This window comes from Peromyscus eremicus, chromosome 5 (genome assembly GCF_949786415.1).
Source record: "Peromyscus eremicus chromosome 5, PerEre_H2_v1, whole genome shotgun sequence".
Classification (NCBI taxonomy): domain Eukaryota; kingdom Metazoa; phylum Chordata; class Mammalia; order Rodentia; family Cricetidae; genus Peromyscus; species Peromyscus eremicus.
Window position 1 is genome coordinate 125,997,832 of NC_081420.1, and position 9,011 is coordinate 126,006,842.

Below are 9,011 nucleotides of genomic sequence, written 5' to 3' on the forward strand. Positions count from 1 at the left end.
CTCGCTGGTGGTGCTGTTGGTTGGGAACCTGTGGAGCCTGTAGGAAACAGAGCCTCTCTGGTAGAAACAGGTAATAAGCGAGGACCTCTGGAGGTTATACCTGCTGCTGGTCTCTGCCTTGCACCCTGGTGTCTCCACTACATACTTCTAATGCCATCAGCTAAGCTGTTCTACCATGCCTTCTGTGCCCCGATGGATGGAAACACTCAGAACTATGAACCAAGTCTTTCTTCCCTGGAGTCAATTCTTTCAGGCTTTGTGGTCACAGCAATGTGAAAAACCTGACGGATCCTCCCAGCACTCTCTTCCCAGACTCCAGCAAGCCATGGTAACTGAACAGGTGGTTCCATACTGAAAGTAGCCAAGCCCTGACATTTCCTTCACATAATATAGGGAAATAATTTATTTTATTTTTTATGTGCATGGGTGCGTTGTCTGCAGGAATGTCTGTGCCTGCTGCCCATGGAGGACAGAAGAGGGCATCAGATTCCCTGAAACTGGAGTGAGGAATGGATGTGAGCTGCCATGTGGTTACTGGGAGCAAACCCAGGTCCTCTGGAAGAGCAGCCAGTGTTAACTACCATCTCCCCAGCCCTGGAGGAAAGAACTTAAAGACCAGGAAGAGAGGGGCACGGGAGTGGATTTTTCATGTGTTGCTAACCTAGGCGTCAAGTTCTGACTTTATTTCTCCAAATGGGGCCCGAGAAAAGCATTGGTAAGAGAAGTACTGTGGCCTTCACACTGCGTTAGAGGCCATTTCCTGTGATTGTGGCTGCTACTGGAGAGCAGTGTAATGAGTTTAGGCTCTCTAATCAATGAAGGCGGGAGGACAGAGACAGAAAAAACCAACGAGCGACACTTCATGGCCCAGAGTATCTCGAGGGAAAGTGGTTACAGTTGTATAGGACAGCAGGTCTGGTACAAAATGACCCAACTTCAGGATGGAAACTAATCAAAGGATGCCATTGGCTGGCAAGGGCTGTGAAGGTCGTTGACATGTGACTCTATAGCAAGCTGCTATAATTTGAGTGATGAATGTCTCCCAAAGGCCCCTATGTTGAAAGGCTTGGTCTCTAGGATGGTGCTACTGGGCAGTGGTGGTAGGTCCTGAGGACCCCGGGGGCCTGCTCTCAAATGGACCCCTTCCTGTTATCGTTTGCTTCTTGGCCATGGGATCAGCTGTTTTCTGTGCCCTGTGCATCCTGCTGTGGTTTTAACAGCAGTGCCAGAGGCCTCAGAATCTACAGGTCCACTCCATCAGCCTTGTCATTTGTGAGCTAAGATATGCCCTTTCTCCTTATTAGTTAGTTATCTGGGGATTTGTTATAGTGACAGGAGACTGACCGACACTTAACCTAGCAGTTTAGCCTCCTACAATCCATAGGTGTTAGCAGAGGACATGAAACACAGGCCGCGTTTACTCATAAGACAGCAGTCAGAATGAACAGGAGCGGGCTTGCATTAGTGCCCCTTGTCTTTCAAGTCCCAAAGGCCGTGTAAAGAGGCCACTTATATGCTTCAGGTACAGTGCGCATAGCTGAGAAACTCCAAGCTTAGAACGTCCAGTCTTCTCTGGTGAACCACGAGCTAACCTGACCAAAGCATGTCCTAGAGGGAGACATTGTCTTCTCTTACACCTTAGGAAAATCTGTGTTCCCTGCCTGAGGCTGTCTATAAACACCCCTGAAAAGATACTCTAGAATAAAGCTAATAGAACCCAGGTAACATTGTCCTGGGAATTGCCTCCCAATAAGAATTAAACTAGCCTAACTGGACGTATAACCCAAGTAGTAAAACTAGGACTAAAACTAACTGTAAGTCATTTTCAACAGTAATTATACCCCCATCCCAATGTTATGCCAATCTCTGTCCCTAAACCTAACCACATGAACTTTAAATTTAATGTTCACATGGCTCCATTTTAAGTTTGTATCTAACCCTATTTCTAACACCAGCTCTAAGTTTACTCTAAGTCTAAAACTCACCATAACTAAAATCCTAGCACTAATACTAAAGAAACAAGTTAAAAAAAGAATTAAACTAAAAAACCAGACTTACTTGCTTCTTCTCTCTCTCTCTCCCCCATCTCTGTCTCTGTCTCTCTGTCTCTCTGTCTCTCTGTCTCTGTCTTTCTCTCTCTCTCTCACCATCACACACACACTACAGTGGGTGGATAGAAGACCAACTTAAGTCAATCTGGCAAAATTGCTTGTTTGTTCTCTACCCCAAGACAGCACATAAACCAAGAGTCATTTTAATGAAAGTGAGGCCCTATAACGTTAAAGAGGAGTTGAGAGATAGTATCAAAGGTCTGTACCCCTCAGGCTCGTCAAGGAAACTATTAATAGAGTAAAGAGAAATAGTCACACTTCTTGTTACTGTCCAACAACTGTTTTTTTTTAAAGATTTATTTATTTATTTATTCTATTTACAGCATGTATGACTGCAGGCCAGAAGAGGGCACCAGATCTTGTTACAGATGGTTGTAAGCCACCATGTGGTTGCTGGGAACTGAACTCAGGACCTCTGGAAGAACAGTCGGTGCTCTTAACCTCTGAGCCATCTCTCCAGCCCCAACAACTGTTTTTGAATGGACACTAATTGCCCCACAATCCTAAATATGATTCCTAACTATTTCATTTAGGATTCCAGCTAAAAACACATGATAAATTAGATCAAGTGCATAGAGGAGAGTTCTGTGGAGGGAGTATTTACAAAAGGCGTCAGCAAGGAACACAGAAGCCATTTGGGACAGTTGTGCAACATGTCACTAGAATTTGGAGTTAGACAGGCTGTGTGCAAGGCCATCTGAAGACAGGCTGTGTGCAAGGCCATCTGAAGACAAGCTGTGTGCAAGGCCATCTGAAGACAGGCTGTGTGCAAGGCCATCTGAAGACAGGCTGTGTGCAAGGCCATCTGAAGACAGGCTGTGTGCAAGGCCATCTGAAGACAGGCTGTGTGCAAGGCCAACTGGAGACAGGCTGTGTGCAAGGCCATCTGAAGATAGGCTGTGTACAAATCCATATGAACAGAGAGTGTTGACCTGTGCCCAGGCACACCCACCAGTGGAGTGATCTTTTCCACCCATTCTTGTTCTCTGCTGGTGAGATCTAGTAGAATCCAGAGGACAAGGGAACTTGCTGATGGGCCTGGAGCATGGGAGAGAAGAGGAGGGGTGGGTTTGGCATGCCAAATGGTAGGAACTCAACCCAGCACAGCAAAGCCAGGAGTATTAGAAGGAATCCTTAACCTCCAGTATTCCGACTCCCCACCGCTTCCATTACTGGCTAACTTCTTTAAATATACTATTATGGGGAGGAATGAACTAGAAATCAGGTGTTTGGGACAGAATTCTGCCTATATTTATATACTACACAGTATTGTTTACTTTTATTCCACACCTGTATAAATATCAATGGTTTACATTTTACTTGCTAGGGTCTTCTGAAATTGGTTGATGCACCACCATCCTCATTCCCATTTTATCCAGAGAGAATATGATCTGCTACATTTTTTTTAGTATTTATTTATTTATTTATTTATTTATTTATTTATTTATTTATTTATTTATTTATTTATTTTTCTATTATCAGCTTGATACAATATAAATTCTTATCCTAACAGTGAAATGTTTAATTGAGGCTTGCCCAGTAATTGAGTAAAACCAAAACTTATTATAAGCCACAGTCATCCTAAGGTCCCTCCTGCTATATAGCCTCCCTGGTTCTGTGGGTTGCAGTCTGATTGTTCTTTGCTTTATATCTAGTATCTACTTATGAGTGAGTACATACCATGTTTGTCCTTCTAGGTTTGGGTTACCTCACTCAGGATGATATTTTCTAGTTCCATCCATTTGCCTGCAAATTTCATGCTGTCATTGTTTTTCTCTGCTGAGTAGTACTCCATTGTGTAGATGTACCACATTTTCTTTATCCATTCTTCAGTTGAAGGGCATCTAGGTTGTTTCTAGGTTCTGGCTATTACAAATAGTGCTACTATGAACATAGTTGAGCATGTATCTTTGTGGTATGATTGAGCATTCCTTGGGTATATGCCCAAGAGTGGTATGGCTGGGTCTTGAGGTAGATCAATTCCCAATTTTCTGAGAAACCATCATACTGATTTCCACAGTGGTTGTACAAGTTTGCACTCCCACCAACAGTGGAGGAGTGTTCCCTTTGCTCCACATCCTCTCCAACATTGACTGTCATTAGTGTTTTTGATCTTAGCCATTCTGACAGGTGTAAGGTGGTATCTCAGAGTCGTTTTGATTTGCATTTCTCTGATGATTAAGGATGTTGAGCATTTCTTTCAATGTCTTTCAGCCATTTGAGATTCTTCTTTTGAGAATTCTCTGTTTAGCTCTTTAGCCTATTTTTCAATTGGACTGTTCAGTATTTTGATGTCTAGTTTCTTGAGTTCTTTATATACTTTGGAGATCAGTCCTCTGTCAGCTGTGGGGTTGGTGAAGGTCTTTTCCCATTTTGTAGGCTGTCTTTTTGTCTTATTGACCGTGTCTTTTGCCCTACAAAAGCTTCTCAGTTTCAAGAGGTCCCATTTATTAATTGTTGTGCTCAGTGTCTGTGCTCCTGGTGTTATATTTAGGAAGTGATCTCCTGTGCCAATGTGTTCAAGAGTACTTCCTACTTTCTCTTCTATTAAGTTTAGTGTAACTGGATTTATGTTGAGGTCTTTGATCAACTTGGACTTGAGTTTTGTGCATGGTGACAGATATGGATCTACAATTTTTTAATATGCCCTCATTTGCATGTGACTACTGAACCAACCTGATGCAGACTTGACCCAACTATTTCAGCCATCTTCACACTTGCTTCTCATCACCAAAGGCTTCATTGAACGGAATGGCCATAGACAAAGGTAAGAGGACCTTGCCTCCATGTATCGTAAATACATGGCTCAGCTTTGCATAGTGGGTCACCTTGCATGGAAATGTCGGCCTCAATACCCAGTTAAAAATCACTGGACGGGTACTGACCCATTCAACTTCATTCCATTTGAATTTCCAGCTGCACTGTCACTAGCATTTTACAAAAGTGTGATACAATGTGACAGGTGTCCTGAAATCAGGGCAGTGTGTCTCTGGAAAGAGCAAATGGGTGACAATATCTAGATCTGATGTTCACAAACTTAAAAACACTGAGATGTAAACGTTTGTGGTGATTCCCGAGGCTTGAATATGCTTCTTCTCTTGCATGATAGCCTCACTTATCCCCTTCCTGTGGTGATTTTCCCTTTCCTGTTTAAGATGAAATAGATAAAACTTTCTCCCCATTTCCCTTACTTCCTCCCTTTTCCTTACTCCCTCTCCAACTTCTGCTTCCTCCCATTCCTCTTCCACCTGCCATGCTCTTTCACCTGCCTCCCCTGCCAACAGGAGATGATGTTAGTTGACATAGAATCTTCCCCAGACATTCTCTCCTCCTCCAGGCCAGGCACAGGAGGGGGCTACTCTTCCCTTCTGGGGATCCTTTCCCTGGGGATCAACAGGTGGTGTCTGCTGAGGTTCTGGCCCTCTCTGCCTTACCTGGAGCATGCTCCTCTGTGTGGAAGCCACTTCCCTCCTTCCCTGCCCCTTTGCTGTCTGTAGGTCAGGGCATGTAACAATCCGTGAGGAAGTGGTTTTCTCTTCTTTTCTTTTCTTTTCTTTTCTTTTCTTTTCTTTTCTTTTCTTTTCTTTTCTTTTCTTTTCTTTTCTTTCTGGTTTTAGTATTAGAAACATGGAGCTGATGAGAAAGGCGAGGAAAAGTAGCAGAGGGAGTCAGTGCCAGTTCCTAGTGAGACAGGGCTATACAGATAAGTTACAGCAGTTAGGACAGAGTAGGACTGGTCGGTGCTTCCTGGTTGTCTTTCTTCTTCCCACATTAGAATGAAGCAGGAGCAGAGCAGGGGATTCTGGGAAAGTGTGCTCAGGCATGTATGGTCTGGTTTATAAAAGACTGGGTGGTTTTATTTCTTTTTAGACACAGAACCATAGAAAAAAAAAAAAAACCAGGATGTTAACTTAAAATATTTTTTGTTTACTTTGTTGGATAATTTTCATACATACATAGATCGGACAAAGTGAGCAGTGAGGCTGGAAACATGATTTTTGGTGATAAAGTGTATTTATAAGACATATGCATTTTTTGCTTCTTCAAGTATTCAACGGAAAAAAATAGAATTGGCTCAAGTCCATGTTGGCTAGGGTCCTGACTCCTGCATAAGTGAGGCTTTGCAGTGAGCGTGGGGTGCATACTTCCAGCTTCAAAGAAATGACCAGTGCATGTGCAATAAGGAAAAGTTCATATCATAACAAAAATGCCAGCTCTTCGGTTCTGTGCTTGTTAGTTTAGATTTTTTTTTTTTAATTTTTATTTTGCAATATAATTCAGTTCTACATAAGTTTAGATTTTTAACTAATGAGTTATGTTGTTCTTTGGTCAGGAGGGAAGTACAAATCCTCCTCACTTGTGGTAGAACACATATTCTAAATGAACACTGTAAACATATTTTAGGTGTGAATCCTAAATAAATTAACACATAGCTCACTGATTGCAAAGGACTGCCAGGTATGATTGAGTTATTTGAAAACAGCGAACAGTTAATAGATGGTTAATTACATAGACGTACAGTCACTAACTTCTGATGTGACAGCTGTTTTTGTTCTGTGAGTTTAGAAGGATGGCTTAGTTTTCCATAGAAAGAATTTGAATCTCAAAATACAGACTGATAATTTGGCAGAAAGTAGAAAATAAAAGATTTCCTTTAGAAGCCTCTTGGATTTTAAAATGGTGATTTGCTTGTAACAAGTTCATTGAAAATGTTATCTGACTTGTATGTTAAAATGAGATTTAAATAATTGATTTAATGAGAGAAGGAATATTCAGTTACAGAAGTAATTGGTTGGCAAAGCTGTTAGAACAGAATTATTTAGTCCCAGTTATAAAGGATTGCATCTTTAATCAGGGTGCTTAATTTGATTTCTCGGACGTTCATGGCTTGTCTGACAGGCTCAATAACAAATGAGTTCTGAATCGTAGGGACTGATCAGAGTGTGATCAGCGTCAGCTGACGTTGCTGTGGTTTATTGCATATTGTGTCAGTCGCTGTAATCAAGCGGTGCTGGAGTGCCTACAGAGTCTCCAGCCCTCTGAGTAACTGACTTCACCTGTCCATGGCTGTCCACTAGCACCCCTTCCTGTTTTACTCTGAGATGAGTCCAGCATGGGACAGTCCTCCTTTGGCTGTGTCATGCCCGGGCCTAAAGCTTTTCGGGCAGTGTGCTCAGCCGGTGTGGTGGCCCACTTTGACAGCCTCTGCTTTAACGCTTTTAAAAAGAAGTGCTGGCAAGGTACTCTCCCCTGCGGAGACAAATCTGGTATAAGGGAGGAGGAAATCTGGGGACAGCTAGTTCTTTGTTTTTAGTTGAGGCCTTATTCTGGAGTGAGGGAGGAAGAGTCTCTTCTAGAAGTTGCTGTTTTCTCCTGACTGTAGGAGTGTGGAAAGCCAGGTAGATTTCTAGTGGTGCTTGACACCCTTCTTTATAACCTGTTCTCTGCCTCCTTCCTTTGCGGAGAGAACCACCATGGAATGTCCTTGCTTTTAATGACTTGACTGTGCAATGATCTGCTGCTTTTGATAATTCATGGAAGTCTGCCCATGTCCTTACTTTGTTAGCATGCTCACACTAGTTTATAGGAGTGTTCACATTTGTTAGCATGCTCACACTAGTTTATAGGAGTGTTCACATTTGTTAGCATGCTCACACTAGTTTATAGGAGCGTTCACTATGCTTAGATCTCCTTGGTGCAGATGAGGATCTGAAACTCAGTTGGATTTGGGACTTCCTCGATTGGGGTGGCTTACTGTTCCAGGCTGGTACAGCATTGAAGCTCAGCTGTGGAAGACCCAGGTGTGTGACCCAGATGGACAAGAACGGCACCATCCTGAGAATGTTTGCCGTTCCCATTGTCCTGTCATTTTATTTCAACCTGGATTAACACCGTAAACTCCTGCTTCCCTCTCTCCCTCTCTCCCTCCCTCCCTCCCCCATCTGTCTGTCTGTCTGCCTGTCCCTCCTCCTCTGTTTGGACTTGCACACTTTTCTTTAGAACACCAGCTCTGTAAAAAAGCATTTGGAAACAAAATATCAGCAACACACTTTTAGGACAAATAAAACTAGTTTAATTGAGAGTGAACTCCAGAGGTGCTGCCCAGAGGCATCTAGTGTGCTGGATGGTAAATAGATTGCAAGTTGGAGTGAAGGATTACCCACAGACATCCTTTCACTTAAGGAGATTTTGTTTTTTACTTTATATCTTAATTGCAACTTTTGTTTTTACTAATACAAAGAAATAAAATTGTACATGTTAATGTAGTAACATGGTGTATCGACACGTTTACATTGTAGGATATTAAAATTAATAGCATTTGAGCCTCTGTTGTCATGTTTCTGTTTGGGTTGATCATATATTTATCTTCAGAAAACAACTGTAAGGAATACAGACACTGAATGTGAGACCAGACTAATTACTCTGTCTCCCACTGACGTGCTGCCATTTTAATCATCAGTTTACCTTCATGGTGACAGGGTTTCTTATGTGGTAGTAGTGGTGTCAACAGATGCAAGCCATATCCATGCTGCTGACAGCACCACACGCTCCAAGCTGTGGCTGCTGACTGGCGCCTTTAATTGATGCGACATCGCTTCCCATGAGCTGCCCCGTTTCTTTCTTCTTCACCTTTAGTCTATATTTATTTTAGATCCTTTTGGTTTGGTCTCTCCTGTAGACTCTCTGAAGTACTAGAAATGTCTAGTAACACAGGGTAGCTTATGTTGTTATTAAATGATTGTATAGAATGTTTTTCTTGAGAAACTCCAGGATTATTAATCTGTTGTTTTAACCACTTAAAATTGGAAGTTTCCTGAGCTAGTCAGGACTTGGAATGGTCAGATTTTTAACTAATTTTTCATTTTTGCTTGTTCGCCAGATGCAAAAGCAGCAATGAGC